At 43.1% G+C, this 19080-nt stretch overlaps 1 protein-coding gene and 1 long non-coding RNA gene across 4 annotated transcripts in view; one reads left to right on the forward strand and one right to left on the reverse strand.

The window, feature by feature from the left end:
• HS3ST4 (heparan sulfate-glucosamine 3-sulfotransferase 4) overlaps positions 1–19080 on the forward strand; it is a 441443-nt gene that overhangs the window by 266285 nt on the left and 156078 nt on the right. The window lies entirely within an intron of this gene.
• The window catches only part of LOC114674443 (uncharacterized), a 103588-nt gene that overhangs the window by 5507 nt on the left and 79001 nt on the right, over positions 1–19080 (reverse strand). For 2 of the 3 annotated variants that reach the window (XR_013411735.1, XR_013411734.1), the window contains one exon: positions 11434–12135. The exons of the other annotated variant lie outside the window; for it this stretch is intronic. This is a non-coding gene — a long non-coding RNA (uncharacterized LOC114674443). Of the gene's footprint in view, positions 1–11433; positions 12136–19080 lie in introns of those variants that run through there. 3 annotated transcript variants of the gene reach the window in all.

Here is a 19080-nt window from a genome sequence, read left to right on the forward strand (position 1 = left end):
TCACTCAGAAAATATTTATTGAATAAATGAATAAATAAGCAACAAAAGAACAAAATAGAAAAAAAGCCAAGATTTAATGCTGATCTGATTCCAGTTTTTCACCTCTTAACCACTATGTTACGGTGAAAATTTAGAAATCTTATTCTGTAATTGGTGGAAAGAACCCAGTAAAAGTTAAGCATCCCAAATCCAAAACTCCCAAATCCAAAATGCTTCAAAATCTGAAACTTTTTGAGCACCAAGGTGACTCTCAAGGGAAATGCTCTTTAGAGCATTTTGGAGTTCAGAATTTTGGATTTGGGATGCTTGGCTGGTAAGTATAATGGAAGTATTCCAACATAAAAAAAAAATCTGAACTACTTCTTATCCCAGTCATTTCATATAAGAGATTCTCAACCTGTCTAATGCCAGAGAGCCTGAGTCTTGGCAAAGACAGAAGCCTGGGATGAGAGGGACCAATGAATATGCTTATGAAATAATTTTTATAAAAAGTCAACATAAAGAGTTGAGTTAGAGACTTGAAACAAAGGTCAGTGGCAGCTTTTCACCTAGAAGCTCTGTAAAGGTCAGTGCTAACCGAGAGAATGGGTGGTCCTATGCAGGCTATTGGTGTCTAGCAGGGTGACTCTGGGAACAAGATATTTCTGTAAACTCTACTACATCCCTCCCTTGTCACTCAAAGCTCCTCATGAGTTGCTGAATCTGTGACCAGAAAACCTTATAGGTACCCTGGACCTCTGGTGCAGTGGCATTTACCCTACAGTTGTTCAAAGAGAGGCTAGTTGGCAATGGGTCAGGGATGCTGTAGAGGGATATGTCTCTAGGCTAGGGGACAAGACAAGACAGCCTCTGCAGAATGTCCTAAAGGTGTAATAAACCTCATCAGTTGCTTTATAGCCTTCAGAATGAGTTTCTAATCCACAATTGGCAAGCACCTTTTTTTTTCTTAGTGCAAGTTTTCATTCCTGACAGTTGGTCTCCGGGAAACCCATAAAAGTCTACAGTTTTAAGCAACTGCCTTTACTGCTAACACTTCCAGTGAATTTCCCAGTAGGAACCTTTATGATAGTTCTGCAAATATATGAGTATGCAAATTATATGGATCTGTGGGCATCTTGCTAACCCCCATGCTCTGAGAGCTTGACCACAAGTTTCTCAGTGGCATCTGTGTTCTCAGGGCACTTCAAATAATATAATATAATTCATGTATTCATTCAACAAGCATTTATAGGAGTGGTTAGTGTGTTTTAGGCACTAGATGGTAGAAAATGATACCAATGTGAGTAAGACATGGTCCTGTAGCTTGCAGTGTTTTGGGAGAAATACGCTCAATTATATTACAATGTGATGTACACTTTTATTTTTTTTTAAGTGGGAGTCTTGCTCTGTCTCCCAGGTTGGAGTGCAGTGGTGCGATCTCAGTTCACTGCAACCTCCGCCTCCTGGGTTCAAGCAATTCTCCTGCCTCAGCCTCCCAAGTAGCTGGGATTACAAGTGCCTGCCACCATGCCTGGCTAATTATTTTGTATCTTAGTTGAGATGGGGTTTCACTATGTAGGTCAAGCTGGTCTCGAACTCCTGACCTCAAATGATCCGCCCGCCTCAGCCTCCCAAAGTGCTGGGATTATAGGTGTGAGCCACCGTGCCCAGCCAATGTGTACTTTTTAAAGGTATGCAGAGAAAAGAGTGACTAAGTTCACCTGAAATTTCGAGAAGCATCCTTTCATCTTATGCTTCAACAACATGAAACATTGTTCGCCATTTTTCAAATGCCTCCATGCTTTCGTTCATATTGGTCCCTCGCCCTAGACACCTTCTCTTCACTGCTGTCTCAGCAAAGTTTTATTCATACCTCAAGGCTACAGCAGCCCATGTTGGTAACCTACCCAAAAGTTGTTCTTGTTTGCTCTATGTTGATAGAATCTTGTTTAGGGGACAAAACAAGGATGCCCCTTTTTACCACTTCTATTCAACCTAGTACTCAAAGTCCCAGGCAGAGTAACCAGGCAAGAGAAAGAAGTAAAGGGCATCCAAATTGGAAAGGAGGAAGTCAAACTACTCCTAGTTCCAATAGTATGATTTTATACCTAGAAAACTCAACAGATTCCTCCAAAAGATGTGTAGATTTGATAAATGAATTCAGTAAAGTCTAATGTTACAAATCATAACTTACGCTTTTATATGGCTGCACTGGGGCAATAAATTCTCAGCTGGGGAAAAAGAAAGGACGGGTTTTGTGTTAAGTCTGGGTGGATCTGGAGACAAGAAGGCTACTACAACATTTCAGTGGAGAGACGATCAGAGCCCAAAGAGAGTGGTGAAGGCGGGAAGACGCGAGGCTGGAGAATGATGACTCCAATGTGTTGTGGTCAGAGCTGGTCACAGTTGCTCACTGATGGCTTTTCCAAAGGCCTTCTGATTCCCGCTTTAGAAAAACCTCCCCCATGTCTCAGTCACAAAGCACAGCACCAGCTTGAACCCCTTCCCCTGCCTCTTCTCTGGCAAAGGCCCGGAAAGGAAAATAGTTGTATGTGATTCAGAGCAGTGAGCACATTACGGCACAGATTTGTTTAATTAAATTTTATCTGCAGCAGTGTAGCCTATGAAAGATCAGTGAACCTTCATAGCTCTCTCTCTCTCTTTTTTTTTTTTTTTTTTTTTTGAGACGGAGTTTCGCTCTTGTTGCCCAGGCTGGACTGCAATAGCGTGATCTCCACTCACTGCAACCTCTGCCTCTTGGATTCAAGCAATTCTCCTTCTGTAGCCTGTAGCTGGGATTACAGGCGCCTGCCACCACGCCACACTCATTTTTTGTATTTTTAGTAGAGATGGGGTTTCACCGTGTTGGCCAGGCTGGTCTTGAACTCCTGACCTCAGGTGATCTGCCCGCCTCGGCCTCCCAAAATGCTGGCATTACAGGCGTGAGTGACCACACCTGGCCCTTCATAGCTCTCTTAATGCATGCACTTTAAATCACAAAACTTCTACCTTGAATAAAGGAGACTTGTTGTTTGGCTCAGTTTGGTGTTTTCTGGGAGCCTGCTATGAATTCTTGAGATACAGACAGATGTGGAGACAGACAGGTGGCTGTTGGCTGTACGGGGATCAGCAGGTGCTTGTGTTTCCTTAGACTCTTCTTGTAAGGAGGTCTCACACCACTCTCCAACCAGGAAGGGTTGTTGCAGGTGTGTGTGCTACAAGTCAGGTAGAGTGAAACTTGCTCAAGGTCACTGCACACTTCTTTCCACTAGGATTCTTTGCACACCTACTGTGTGCCAACCACTGTTCTAGACTCTGGGTACTCCACAAGGACTAAGCTCTGGGACTCGCACTAGGAAGATAGAGAAATATTGTGGCAATAATAAATGTTCAGATTAATAACTGTTGTTATGAGGCAGATGCCACGGAAACTTTGGTTACCTTTGCTGCATAAGAAATCACCCTGAAACTTACTATCTCACATAATAACAATCATATTTTTGTTGATGATTCTGCAATTGGAGCAGAGTGAAGTGAGGAAGACTTTTTTCTTTTTTCTTTTTTCCTCGAGATGGAGTCTTTCCCTGTCACCCAGGCTGGAGTGCAGTGGTGTGATCTTGGCTCACTGCAATAGACCTCTCGAATTCAAGCGGTTCTCCCACCTCAGCCTCCCAAGTAGCTGGGACTACAGGCGTGCACCACCATGCCTGGCTAATTTTTGTATTTTCAGTAGAGACAGGGTTTCATCATGTTGACCAGGCTGGTCTCAAACTCCTGACCTCAGGTGATCCACCGGCCTTGGCCTCCCAAAGTGCTGGGATTACAGGCATGAGCTACTGCGCCTGGCCAAAAAGGCTTTTCTTTGTTCTGTGTGGTGTCAATGGAAACAGTCCTTCTGGGGCTGGAGGATCTACTTCTAAGGGTCTCACTCACAGGATGACAAGCCAGTACTGGCTTTCAGCTGGGAGCTCAGCTGTTGGAGGGTAGTTCTCTCCCATGGAGCTTCTCCCCATGGCTGGTGTTGGCGCCTCACAGCATGCTGGTTTCAGGGTCATCAGAAGTCTTACATGGTGGCTGACTTCCTCCAATGCACAAAAGCAGATGGTGCCAAGCCTTCAAAATGTGTGACCTCCAACATCCCAGAATGTCACGTCCACCACATTCTATTATAACCATAATAAGTTCATTGCACAATGCACACAACAAGTCAATGCACTGAGACATGGGTTGCAGCAGAGAAAGGGGTTTAATCATAAGGTCACCAAGTAGAGATGGGAGGGAATCTCAAATTCATCTCCTCAAGGAATTTAGGGTTAGGATTTTTAAGGGTTTTTTGAGTGAGCCAAAGTGTGGAGATTGTTGATTTATTGAAGAGTGCAGGGTGAAGTCATGGGACAGGGTGAAAGAACATAAATTCTGGAGCTAGATAGACCTGAGTTCAAATCCCATGTATGCCATTCACTGGTATGACCTGGGATACATTGCTTATCTACTTCTGCCTCAGTGTTCTCATCTTTAAAGTGGGCATAATGACTACATTTTAGTCAGGGTAATGAATTCGTGCCAGCTTCTGTAAAAAACAAGCCAAAAATATTTGTGTCTAACCATAGTAAAAATTTCTTGCTTATACTAACTGATGGGTGTCTCACATTTTTCCAGGGTGGCTCTCTTCCAAGCAGTAACTCAGGGATCCAACCCATTCATCATTTGGCTCCACTATTTTGGAATCTTTAGCCTTGAAGTTCAGCCTTGAAAACAGCACATAGGTGAGGTGGATACTTAGCCCTCTCAGCCTGGAGTGACACACTTTGTTCTGTTCCATTCGGAATAAGATACCTAGCCAACCAAACCAAGGCAGGCTGGGAGATGTGGAGGTGCCATTTGCAAACACCAAGAGACTCTCCTGTACTTTCTCATAAGTTTATTGTAATTAAATGAATTAATGTGTGTACGATCACTTGGAACAGTGTCCAGCACCTAATAACAACTCAGCCAATCCTATTATTACGAGTGCTATTACTCCTCCTACTGCCACTACCTACTACCACCCAAGATGTAGAGGAAGGTATATTTATATCAAAACAAAGAGAATGCCAGGGTTAAATTCTGAGGCAGGGGTAGCAGAAGAAAAAAATTAAATAATTAAATTAACTAAATCAAGTTAAATCCAGTCTAGAAAGCAATGGTGAACTTCTGAGCAAATGTAGAATCACTTACTTGATGTCACATTGACATCATCCCTGTATCCCAAATTGTAGGCAGAGAGATTTAACAGCCTGATTCTTGAACATCCGAACTCCACTCATGAACCCATGCTCTCCCCAGTGCAAGGGTTAGCCACATCTGTCTTTTTTTTTTCTTGACTAACTCTAGTTCGTCATGCCCCTGATAGCTGAATGGCAAGTCTGCAGTGATTTACCTTCTCCCCCAGCTTCTACCTTTTCATGCCCTCCTTCTTGTGTGTCTTAGACTGACTATCCAAATACTGTTCCCATTGATAGTCTTGGCTGTGTGGCTCTGGAATATTGGGAATATTCCCACTATAAGGAAGAAACTTCAGCCAACTATTGGTACAGCTAAACCTCAAACTTGCCCCTCTGACTTCCTGTCCTGTTTTTACTCTCTTCCTGGCCTGAGTTTCCCATTCCTCGACAGAACGAATATCTTCAATGATTTTGACACAACAGCATGTACTCCCAAAGGGAATTCATCAGCATTTTACTCTCATCATCGAAGAATTTAGTCCTGTAATGCTGGAGGCAAACGTTCCTCCTCTTAGCTCTATATTCTTGTCCTTTGCTGACCTGCAGGTATTTTAGCTGAATCAGGACAGCTTTGCTGAAGATCAACTAATCTTGTGGTGAGAGGGGACGAGCTGGCTGGGAGATGTGGTGTTCATTGTGGGCAGGATTCAATGAAACTAGACCATTCAAAATAACAAAATTAAAGCACACATTTTTTAAAAAGTCTCTAAGGCTGGGCACGGTGGCTCACGCCTGTAATCCCAGTGCTTTGGGAGGCCAAGGAGGGCAGATCACGTGAGGTCAGGAGTTCGAGACCAGCCTGGCCAACCTGGTGAAACCCTGTCTCTACTTAAAAAAAGTACAAAAATTAGCTGGGCATGGTGGCAGACGCCTGTAATCCAAGCCACTTGGGAGGCTGAAACAGGAGAATCACTTGAACCCAGGAAGCAGAGGTTGCAGGGAGCCAAGATCGCACCACTGCACTTCAGCCTGAGCGACAAGAGTGAAAACCCATCCCATTAAAAAAAAAAAAAAAGGTCCCTTGAAATGGGAAAAATAGATACTGGGTATGACAAGGGGAGGAGTGTGGGGGATGAAGGTTGAAAAACCACCTGTTGGTTACTGTGCTCACTGTCTGGGTGACGAGTTCAATTGTACTCCAAACCTCAGTGACACACACTATACCCTGCACATGTACACCCAGAATCTAAGAGTTGAAATATAAATATATAGATATAAGTAAATAATAATAAAAATATGTCCCAAACCCTCTCATCATGAAAGTGTACATACCATTGAGAACTTACCATGTGAGATACGTGATGTGTTTCAACCTATATAATGCACAGGGCAACCGTATAATGTAGGTCCTATTGTTATTCTCATTTTGCAGACGAAAAAACTGAGGCATCTTTAAATACCTGCCTAAAGTCCCCAGCTAGGAAATGATGGAGCTGGGTTTTGATCCCAGACAAGGCTGGCTCCAAAGCCTTTGTGCTCAGTCCCTGTGAGTCCTGCCACTCAGTTAAGAACAATTAATCAGTACAATGCTTCTTGTATATTTTTCTTCCAGTTCCGGCCCAGAAGTAAACATTTCCTCATCAATTCAATCACAGTGTACACATCATTTTGTTTCCTGTAATTTTACTTGACATTATTTTATAAACATTATTTCATGCTGTTAATTATCTTGGTGATATAATGATTAAGTGATGTTCTAAATGTGTATATATATATATGTAATAACTATATATATTTAAGTATATTATATACATGTAATTTTACTTAAATGGTTACTTAGCCATTTATTCATTTCATCTCATTTATTCTGCAGACATTTAATAAGTACCTCCTATATGCCAGGTAATAGGCTAGGTACTAGGTACATAAAAATAAATTAGGCATACTCTCTTTTCTAAAGGCATTCACAGGTTCATGTGGGACATTGTGACAGATAAAAAAGGGTAATGAGTTCAGTTCTAGAGATGCACACCAAGTATTCTATGAAAAAAAGGAGCTCAGGAGCTGTGGGTGGGAGGATCCCTACCCTACAGTCTCTAAACATCTGGTTCCTTTCAGGGCAGGTGCAGGCAGAGTCAGTGGAACATTGGCCTCAGCATTCAGGATCCCTGGTGAGGCAAGTCCACTCATGAAGCCATGAGCAGAGGGGGCTCTGCTGTTCCCAGGGCCAGAACAGGACAGGAGAATCACTTGAACCTGGGAGGCGGAAGTTGCAGTGAGCCAAGATCGCGCCATTGGGTGACAACAGTGAAATTCCGTATCAAATAATAATAATAATAATAAGTTCCTATAAATGGGAAAAATAGATCTTGGGGATTACAGTGGGAGGAGTTTCGTCAGTCAGGACAGCTGAGGTTGTGTGAATTCTCAATGTTTGGTATTTTGTTCCCAAGAATTTATTGAGTCTGTAGCCTCATGAATTTCCTTCTGTGGGTAATGGACTCTTCTGCCTCTGATCTTCATCACTGTCTTCTGCAAAACTCGACCTTGCAAGTCCATTCCGTTTTATCATTCATGTGTCTTCACACATCTTATGAACTGAAAAATTTCCTTCTCACATCCCATGTCATGTTCACCTATCTGTACTGACTTAAGACATTTTATTGTTTACCCAGAATCATAATGAACAAAATACTTACAAATATACTTGATTGCAACATTATATCTTTTAACATATAGAACTCTTCACAGGGACCTCCTCTGTACATAATTAATTAATGTTTTTGGAGACAGGGTCTTGCTGTGTTTCCCAGGCTGGTCTCGAACTCCGTGGCTCAAGTGATCCTCCTACCTTGGCCTCCCAAAGTGCTGGGATTACAGGTGTGAACCATTGCACCTGGCCCCATGTTGTTTAATTTAACATTGTGTCTCTACTTTGAAAAATGATAGCTAACATGTATTAAATGCCTTCATATACCATATCATGACACTATTCTAAATGTGTTATATGGAGTATCTCATTTAATTTTCATAGTAGTCCACTAAGATGGCATGATTATTGTTCCTACTTCACAGGTGAAGAAACAGGCCCACAGAGGTTAAGGCACATGCCCACGGTCATATGGCTGGGAAACAATAGAGCTGGCTGTTTAAAACTCATGCAGTTCTGACTTCAGTGCCTGCACACTTGACCATTATGTATGTCTGCCTCTCACTAGGTAATGATATTATAGTTCTTCCCTATTAGAAGGCTGCTGGGGACCAGTATATATCCCTGGAATAAGCCCTAGAAATCATACTGTGACTCCTGGTACAGCCCATTAGGGTGGCTGTACCTTGCCACGCATCAAGCCTGCTCTCCTCCCTTGGAAGACTTTGCCTGGTATTCCCACCCACAGGATGTGACCTGAAGCGACCTGAGGTGCTCTATTGCTTGCCACTGGATTCTTTCTTCTTCATAGGTACCATGAGCTCTTTCAGATATTGACCAGCAGCTGGGGCAGACTGACTTTTGACTAGGGAGTAAACAGGAAGATGAGCATCTGAAAGTTGCTCATCTTGAAGTTTCACTTTGAGTGGTGGTGAGAATTATATCACTATTCTCTGTTTCTGCTCTGCATAGCTTGGTGACAGGGTGATAGTCTTGCAACATACCTTTGCCCGTTTCTACTGAATGTCTGATGGTCTTGGTGGGCAGTAGAGATGGGAGATATACCTGGAACATGTTGCATAGGGCCCTGTAGAAGCAGCAGCTCAGTAAAAGCTCCAGTTCTGAGATGAAGTGGCTGGGCAGACACTGGAGGCAGAAGATGCGTCCACATCACTTGGATGGGTATATTTAAAATGTTCTAGATCAGGAGGTCTCAGCACATGGTATCCAGGCCTGCAGCATCAGCCTCACCTGGAACCTGTTAGAAACATAATTTCTTGGGCCTCAGCCTGGACCTACAGATTGAGGAACTCTGAGGATGGGATCCAGCCATCTGAGATATAAGAAACCCTCCAGGTGATTCTAGTGCAGACATATGTTTGAGAACCACTGATCCAAAGCAAGACATGTATTCTATAATTCTTTTTTTTTTTTTTTTTTGTTTTTTTTTTTTTGAGATGGAGTCTTGCTTTGTCTCCAGGCTGAAGTGCAGTGGCGCAATCTCGGCTCACTGCAACGTCCGCCTCCCGGATTCAAGTGATTCTCCTGCCTCAGTCTCCCGAATAGCTGGGACTACAGGTGTGTGCCACCACATCCAGCTAATTTTTGCATTGTTTTAGTAGAGATGGAGTTTCACCATGTTGGCCAGGATGGTCTTGTTCTCTTGACCTCGTGATCCGCCCACCTCAGCCTCCCAAAGTATTGGAATTACAGGTTGAGCCACCACGCCTGGCCTAATTCTTATTTTAAATTCAGAAATCCAAAATATTTTGCTTTTTATTTTATAAATCATGCAGTGTTCTTCTAGAAAAATTAGGATCTGCAAAAATAATTTTTTACAAAATTGTCCGTCAGTCTTATTTCTTAGAGGAAGGTATTCGTGATTAGGTTTTTGTTATGTTTCTCTCTGAACCATTTCCTATGGAAATCATAATAAGGTTATCACTAGTTTGCCTTAATTTCAATGAGTTGATCTGAGAATCACCTCCTGGACTCAAGTGAGAAGAGAAGGAAGGAGGCAAGGGTGAGGTACCTGCCTGGTGGTGCAGCTGGAACCCCTGGGAGAGGAGGGTGGAGTTTGTGACTCTGAGAGTTCCTGTGCCAGCCGTGGGCTTGTGGGTGGGAGAGGAATTGGATAGAGCCCTGGAGTCAGGAGGTGCTTGCAAAGCTGCCCTAAAGGCAGTGACATCAGAAGCTCTAATCTGCCTGTGACTATGTTACCCTCTCTATCATTCTTGTTAGATGGGATAAGATTAATGTCAGCTCAGAAATCATCCCAATGATCAAAATATGTGAAGGGTTGTCATGGGGGAGAGGGATTATTCTCTTAGTGATCACAGGAGAAGTGGGAGACTCTTTCAGGGGAGGGAACAGAGAGGGAAGGATGTTGGCTGGGGCAGATTTTAACTCAGGGCCAGAAAGAGTCCTTGCAGTCAGAATGAACCGCTGACGGAAGGACTGCGGGCAGAAGTGGATGGAGCCCCTGGCCCGAGACCTGCTCTTCCTGAGGATGAGCTGCACACGAACATCATGCCAGCAAATGTGGCTGCAGGTGTGCTCTGTATGGCCAACACAGTGCAACATTTAAATCTGGAAATTTCACCTAAAATCCAGATGTCTGGTGTCTCTGGACAATCAGGACCTCTGGAAACCCAATTGTCATCTTTCCATGAGGCAACACACCATGGGGGTTGAGCTGTGGCCACGCCTTAGATGAGGCACGTGCACTCCAATTTGCTGCCCCCACCATTTGCTCTTATTTCCGTGATGCTGACACTGAGTGACAGGTGCCAATGATCATTTCCTGTGTGTTTTTATTTTCCTACATTCAGCCTCCTTCATGTATCTGTATCAATAAGTAGCATAATGTAGTACTTAAGAGAATGGATTCGAGATCCAGTTTGCCTGGATTCACAGGCTGTCTCTGTCCCTTACAGACTGTGTAACATTGGGCTAGTTAGTTAATCTCTCTGCACATTGTATTCCCTCAACTTTAAAATTCATAAAACAAGCTTGCCAGGAGGAGGAGTTGATGTCTTAATACAGGTAAGGTGCACAGAACAGTGGTAGTCAGTTATCATCAACACAATTTTTTGTTTGTTTGTTTTGTTGTTTTGTTTTGTTTTTTTCCCCAAGATGGAGTCTTGCTCTCTTGAGCAGGCTGGAGTGCAGTGGCATGATCTCGGCTCACTGCAACCTCTGCCTCCCGGGTTCAAGCAATTCTCCTGCCTCAATCTCCCGAGTAGCTGGGATTACAGGTGCGCGCCAAGACATCCGGCTAATTTTTGTAATTTTAGTAGAGATGGGGTTTCACCATGTTGGCCAGGCTGGCCTCAAACTCCTAACCTCTTGATCCGCCTGTCTCAGCCTCCCAAAGTGCTGGAATTACAGGTGTGAGCCACCATGCCCAACCCAACAAAGGTTTTAATTGTCACTGCTGGCGATAACTATTACTACTGCTATCTACTACGTATAATACATTGCATTATATCCCTTCTATGTGAATATTTGAGTTACTGACTACTGATTTAGTGTCTTTCAGTGTTTCTCTTTTGCTCCCATACCGTGGGCCCAGTGTTTTTGGAGTAAAACATGGGACAGTTTCCTTGATGGAATAGACATTTTATTCCTTGAGATAGGCAGTTTTCTCGGATCCTGGCCACGTCGAGGATTCCAGCTTAACTGATTCAAGAGTAGTCCTATCCATGCTGCTGGTGGGGGTCCTAGCAATCCACTTGTACAGAGCTCATGGGGGTGGAGGCATAGTTTGAAGTGTGCGTAGTTCTTTGCAAAACAGTCAGTGAACATCACACCATTGTGGTTAACTGGGCTGTAGACCTTTACTCAATTATCTTTGTCTGGGATATGGCCTGGGACAACTCTCTTAGCATCTCTGAGGGTCAGTTTTTTTCATGAGTGAAATGAAGGCACGGGTACCTTGCGGGCTCATGTCAGTGTTGAATAAGGTGCATGTGTGTAGGAGGCTGGCACACTGCAGATGTGGCAGTTTGGTGCCCCTTTTCCTGTTTCCTAAGGGAAAACGAAGGGCCGGCCATGGCACGAACTTGAACTCAACTTTGTCATTTTCTGATAAAGAGCAGATGGTCCCCATTTCAGATCATCCAGGAGCCTGGGAAGATGAGCTGGTTATTCAGTGTGAGCTCTGTTGTGGTCATGTGCTCTGAGTCCAGACAGCAGTTTGGGGCTTTCCCAGGTACAAAGCTTTGTGTCCAACCCTGGCCCCAAACACGAATGCTGCTCCTAGTGCCTAGAGCAGTGGTTGGCACAGTCGGTAATTGTGCACTAAATGAATGCATGGGGAAGTAAATGGATAGTACCGTTAGTGTCAGCAGTAGAGAGGACAAAACACCCTAATTCTAAATGTGAGCACAACTCCCTTCTCCAACCATTTATACAGCAGGTGCAAATGCAAGGACAGGCCAAGAAATGGCCTTTGGAGTCTAAAGCAATGAATTCTGAAGTTTACACTCTGTGTGAATTGCATGGACCACATTACCTGTCCAAGTCTCACTTTTGGTTCTGCAAGATGGAAGTGGGACAACCAAACCATTGTGGGGATTAAGCGTGATTTTGGGACAAGACCTTGAACATAATAAGTGCTCAATAAATATTGGTTTCCTTCCCCCTCCCTCTTGTTTTAAAGTGAAAGGAGAGTTGTGGCCTATGAATAATCATTTTTATACATGAATTAATAAAGAACTCATGGTTAAATATATCCCTGTGATAATCCTCATAAACTCATTTCATTCATTCATTCATTCATTCATCCATTTTTTTCCTCCCTCTTTTTTTTCAGGGTCTAGCTCTGTTGCCCAGGCTGGTGTGCAGTGATATGATTATAACTCACTGCAGCCTCAATCCCCTGGGCTCAGGCAATACTCTTGTCTTAACCTCCTAGTTGCTAGGGCTACAGGAACATGCCACCATGCCTCACTAAGTTTTTAATTTAAAAAAAATTTTGGTAGAGATGGAGTCTTGCTTTTTGTCTAGGTTGGTCTCGAACTCCTGGCCTCAAATGATCCTCCTGCCTTCACCCATTTTTTTTCTCTCATTTACTCATTCATTCCTTTCACAGGGGCACCCTTTATAGGACACCTTTTGTACAAGCATCCTTTCTTTCTTTTTTTGAGATGGAGTCTCACTCTCTCGCTCAGGCTGGAGTACAATGGCATGATCTTCGCTCACTGCAACCTCCACTTCCTGGATTCCAGTGATTCTTCTGTCTCAGCCTCCCAAGTAGCTGTGATTACAGACGCCCGCCACCATGCCTGGCTAATTTTTGTATTTTCATTAGAGACGGGGTTTCACCATGTTGACTAGGCTGGTCTTGAACTCCTGCCCTCAAGTGATTCACCCACCTCGGTCTCCCAGAGTGCTGGGATTACAGGTGGGAGCCACTGCGTGCGGCCACAAACATCCTTTCTATGACAAACAATCCCTCTTCGTGGTGCTGGGGATATGAAAATAAATAATACCAACATTTGTTACTTGAGGACTTTACATTCTTTTGAGCCATAAAGAAAACAGTCACATACAACATCACTTGATAAGGTGATGTATCTGATAGAAGCCTGCTGTAACCTCGCAGCTGGGGCATAATTGCGTCATTTCTCAACTCATGCAATCTGTTTTTCACTCATTGTTTATCCCACCTCCCACCCACCTTCGGCAAGACACAGACATTCTTGCAGAGGCTACTTTTTAGTAAAATGCTGTGTCTGGGGCTGATGGTTCAATTGGTGAGATTAATAGTGAGCTCACCATGTTTCTTGGCTCCCTCAGGGATCAGCAATAGACCCCTTCAGTGAGGGAAGGGAGAAAAGTAACTTCATTCATCAACCCTTCCATCCATCCTTTGTTATTATTGTAGCATGAATGGTCAAGAGTACAGATTCTGGGTTGGGCGTGGTGGCTCACACCTGTAATCCCAGAACTTTGGGAGGTCAAGGCGGGCTAATGACGAGGTCAGGAGTTCGAGACCAGCCTGGCCAACATGGTGAAACCCCGTCTCTGCTAAAAATACAAAAAGTTAGCTGGGCATAGTGGCGGGCACCTGTAATCCCAGCCACTCGGGAGGCTGAGGCGTGAGAATCACTTGAACCTGGGAGGCGGAGGTTGCAGTGAACCAAGATGGTGCCACTGCACTCCAGCCTGGGCTACAGAGTGAGACTCCATCTCTAAAAAGAAAAAAAAAAAAAAGAGTAGAGATTCTGGAGCTGGACTGCTGGGGTTCAAATCCTGGCTCTGCCACTTACTAGCTACAGGACTTTCATGAAATTCCTGAGCTGGGCCTCGGTTCCCTAATCTACAAAGTGAGGTGGTAAGAGTGGTTGTATTAGCTATTGTTGCTCTGTGACAGGTGGCTTTATTAGTTAACTATTGTTTTGTAACAGGTGGTTGTAGTAGCTAGTATTGCTGTTTAACAGGTGGCTATTAGCTCGCTATTGCTCTGTAACAGGTGGTTGTATGGGCTAGCTATTGCTGCATAACAGGTGGTTATTTTAGCTGTGTAACAAATTACCCCAAAACTTGGTGGGTTGAAACAACAGCATTTATCATCACACAGTTTCTGTGGGTCAGGAAGCCAGGCACTACTTGTAGGCCTCTCTTAGGCTGCATTCAAGGTGCTAACCAGTGCAGTTATTTTAGAGCTTGAAGCGGAGCCGCTTCCAAGCTCACTCAAGAGTGTGTTGCCTTCCTTGTGGGTTGTTGGACTGAGGGTCTCAGTTACTCCCAGGCTGTTGGCTGGAGACTTTACTTGGTGTCTTTCCACATGAGTGTCTGCATAGGGCGGCTCCCAACATGTCAACTTGATTCGTCAGAGCAAGCAAGTGAGAGGATGAGAGAGATCGCCGGAAAGAAGATCCAGGCTTTTGTAACCTAATCTTGGGGATGACATCCCATCACTTTTGCATATTCTATTTATTAGAAGTAAGTCTTTAGGTCCAGCCCACATTCAACAGGAGGGGATTATGGAGGGTGTGAAGGTGAGGAGGGAGGGGAATCCTTAGGAGCCATCAATGCTGCCAGCCACGGTGGCTGTGAGAATCAAATGAGTTATGTGTGGAATGCATTTAGAAGAGTATCAGGAACATAGTTTGTACTCAATAACCCTATTAGCTATTCTTGTTACTACTACTCTGATTATTACTTATGCCATTTTTCCCAGCAAATATTTATTGAGTTTCCTACTAGATCAAAAATACCCTTCTCATTGCTGTTGGGAATTATTAGAGGAATGACTGGGAACAAGTGAATTATAAGTGGGTTCTTCCTCAGAGAGCTCCCTATGCATTGGGGGATGGATGGTCATTTAAAAAATAGAGACCATAGAGTTGGCAATGGTGGTTGTGCTGTCAGGGGAAGTCAGAGATGCAGAGCTCTAAAGTCCTGGATGTGCACAGGGATTAGCAATTGTTCAATTGGGCTGGAAAGCAGGACACTTGAAGGTTGGAAAATTAGGTTAGTGCCAGATTGTGACAGGAGTTTGGAGTTCATCTCCTATGAAGTGGGTAGCCAGGAAGGATTTTTGTGATGAGGAATGCAGTTGGCAAAGATGTATGACATAGAAGAAAGGGGACAAGATGGGAGGCTCTAAAGCCACATATTAAAGCTGAGAAAAGAAGGTATCTTTCCTGCTCATAACAATGTGGCAGAAGACAATCCAGTGTGAGAAACCCAAGTGTTTCTTCTTCAAGACCCTTCTCCAAGATGTACTCATAAAGAGTTCACCATTCTTTTCTTCCCAGTCTGTTTCTTTGCCACTGGAAAATAATCACAAGAACTCGGAGCTAATGTTAATAAGCCCTATCCTAGCACTTAGTTCTGTGACCTTGGGCGTGTTGTTTAACCTTTGGCACCTCAGTTTCCTCATCTGAAAATGATTTTTCTGGACTTGAATACTTTGACAATTACACACATGTGCCCATACCCCCACACAAATGCGGCTATTAATCGGGTACTTTTAAAGAACTTAACAGTGTTATGAGCTTTTCTTACCCCCATTATACAGGTGAGGAAACTGAGACTCAGAAAGGTTATTTGACCTGCTAATAATTGGCAGAACACAACCCCAAGCTATTTGACTTTATAGCCCGTGTGCCTAAACACTCTGCTATAGTGTCCAATGTCTAAATGCTTAATAAATGGCTCCTCTCCCTCTGCAAACAAGCTATCAGAGTAAACTAAATGTCCGTATGTCTGCATGAGAATTATACATACAAGACACATGCTCGTAAACAGGGGCAGGTCACATTTAGCTCAGCTTCCTGCCCAACTCTGACCAGAGACGAGGCTCTTACATATACTTCTTACACGATTGAAAGAATTTCAGATTTATACATTATCTATAGTTCTTCATAATCCACCAACCTCTCTGAGAACTCACCTTTACATTTCTCTTAGCTGTATTTATCTAATATGCTTTTATCAGCTATCAAGCCATTTGTTACTCTTTTATCCAACACTAGATTTTGCAAATCATCAGAAAGCCCTCCACGGTCTCCAGGATCATTTGTCTCTGAAGCTATTTTTAACGTCCCCTCTGTGATGTCTTACGTAGCATTATGGGACATGGAGGTGCTAAGCTGCTTAGCTATTTTTCAACACCACATCCTGGGAAGGCCTCTGTTATGAAAATTGTGTTGAAATTGAGGCTTAAAAACTAAATGATGCAAATTCCCCCAAAGAGGTCCTTTAATCTGGATTTGAGGATGATAAACATGTCCTGGTTGAGAAGTCAGCAAAGGAAGACACTAGATCCTTAAACCTCATGACAGCAAAGAAGCTTTCTCCTTTAGAGGGTGCTTGAGCGCCTCTGAAGACGATATTCCAAAAGCATAGTGTGGAATGTATCCTCCAAGGGTAGGAAATAACAGGAGTTATCTGTGAGATAACTTCTTTGTATATTTTTCTTTATTTTCTGAATTTTCTATAATGAAAGTATCATTTTTACAAGAAACCATGTTTCGATAAACATGTCATTTTAAGAAATGACACACTTCTGGTTCTTAAATAACTTGTAATAGGAGAGCATCGACATATTCCAAATTACAGAATGACATGAAAGTGCCATAATATTTGGACTTAGTGTATGCAAGCCAGACACTTATTTCCTTTTGCTCTTCCAAAACTTTCTCTGATGCTGACTTCCCCATCTCAGTAAATAGCTGATCCAATCATCCAATTCCTCGGGTTAAATTCCATGAAATCATCTTCCACTTCTGCTCTTACCATTTACATCCAGTAATACAACAGCAAATCCTCATATTTTGAAAAATATCACCCTGGAATACGACAAACCTGTAAAAAAGAATGAAATCCTGTCCTGTACAGTGATATGGATGCAGCTGGAGGCCACAATCCCATGCTAATTAATGCAGGAACAGAAGATCAAATACTGCATGTTCTTACTTACAAGCAGGAGCTAAACACTGGGTATACATGGACACAAAGAAGGGAACAATGGACACCGGTGCCTATTAGAGGGGGAAGGGCAGGAGGGAGGGGGTTAAGGACGGAAAAATTACCTATTGGGTACCATACTGACTACCTGGGTAGCAGGAGCACTCATACCCCAAACCTCAGTGCCACAAAATATACCCATATATTGGGTATATTGGTAAGTTTGGGAAGAGCAAAAGAAAATAAACATCTGGCTTGGATACATTAAGTCCAAACATTATGGAACTTTCATGTCATTCTGTAATTTGGAAAACCTGCACATGTATGCCATGAATCTAAAGGAAAGGGCGAAATAAAAAAAGAAAAGAAAAATATCCAGATGACGTCTTTCCATCATAACCTCACTAGTCTGAGCCAGCATCATTTCTTGCTCAGAATATTGCAATTGCCTCTTCACTGGTCATCTTGCCCCTCCTCCAATTCACTCTTCTCATAGGAAGAAAAATCCTCTTAAAATGTTAAGTCCAAGCATGCCACTTCTCTGTCAAATCTCTTCAAGAGCTTTTCATCTCCCTCAGAATAAAATTCACATATTAAATGTTCTTCAAAAGCGTGATTCTTGCAAATGGATACAGTGGCTAGCTTGCATGATACACCATAATTTATTTAATTATTTACCAATTGTTGGACCCCCCCCCCCCATTCCTGTTTATTAGTACACTGGGATGCACAGAAACATGGATCCTCTGCATCTCAGATGCTTGATCTAAGATGAATCCTTAGAGGTAGAATTAATGTTATTTTAGGGAGGAAATAAGTTGAATAATGTTGCCAGCTTAATTTCTTCAAAGTTTGTCCCAGTTCACAGTGCCACCAAATATTTCTGAGAGTATTTGTAAAATTGTACCCTTAACAGCAGTGAATTTTAAACATTTGTCCAGTATTAGATTAAAAACATGATCCTGTATATGACTTTTTAACTTGAATTTCTTGTATTACAAGTGTCTCATATTCCTTGCTTTAAAATTCTCGTTGGTTATTTGTGGATTGTTGGTTGTTATCTGCTCATATTTCTCCAGAGATGTCAGTTTATTTCTTGTCTTTGTTTGAGACATCTCACTCTGTCACCCAGACTGGAGTGTAGTGGTGCCATCATGGCTCACTGCAGCCTCAAATTCCAGGACTCAAGCAACCTTGTCACCTCTGCTTCCCTAGTAGCTGGGACTACAGATGCGTACCACCATGCCCATCTCAGTTTATTTCTTGACTGTCCTCATCATGGAATCTTCAGAAGATCTTTGGTGCTTCCTGCAAACACATGTTTGTGGAAGGCGTGGTTGGTGCGTGGCGGTGGGGGTTTTATTTAGGCATGCAGTGTCTGGAACAGAGTGACAGCTTCTATCCACAGCTCTGCTGCATACCAGCTGGGCAAACTAGTCCACAGAGGGTACTATCTGAAGTTTTGCTTCCATACCGGTAAAATGAGTCTGGGAACAGTACCTTCTTATCTTCTGGAGTCAGAACTGGCAAAATCTTTTTGTAAATGACCAGCGATAATATACATTATTGGCTTTGAAGGCTACACAGCTACCATTCCAACAACTCAACTCTGCCCCTGCAGTGCAGGAGGAGCCGTAGATGGCATGTAAATGAGGGGGTGTGGCTGTTTCAAGAAACTTTTCTCTGAAATGTGAATTACATGTAGTTTTCACATGTTGCAAAATATTTGTCTTTTAAAAAAATGTTCAAACTATTTAATAATGTAAAAACCACCCTGAGTTCACAGGTAGGATTTGGCCCATGGGCTACAGTGTGTGGACCCCT

This window comes from Macaca mulatta, chromosome 20, assembly GCF_049350105.2.
Source record: "Macaca mulatta isolate MMU2019108-1 chromosome 20, T2T-MMU8v2.0, whole genome shotgun sequence".
Classification (NCBI taxonomy): Eukaryota; Metazoa; Chordata; class Mammalia; order Primates; family Cercopithecidae; genus Macaca; species Macaca mulatta.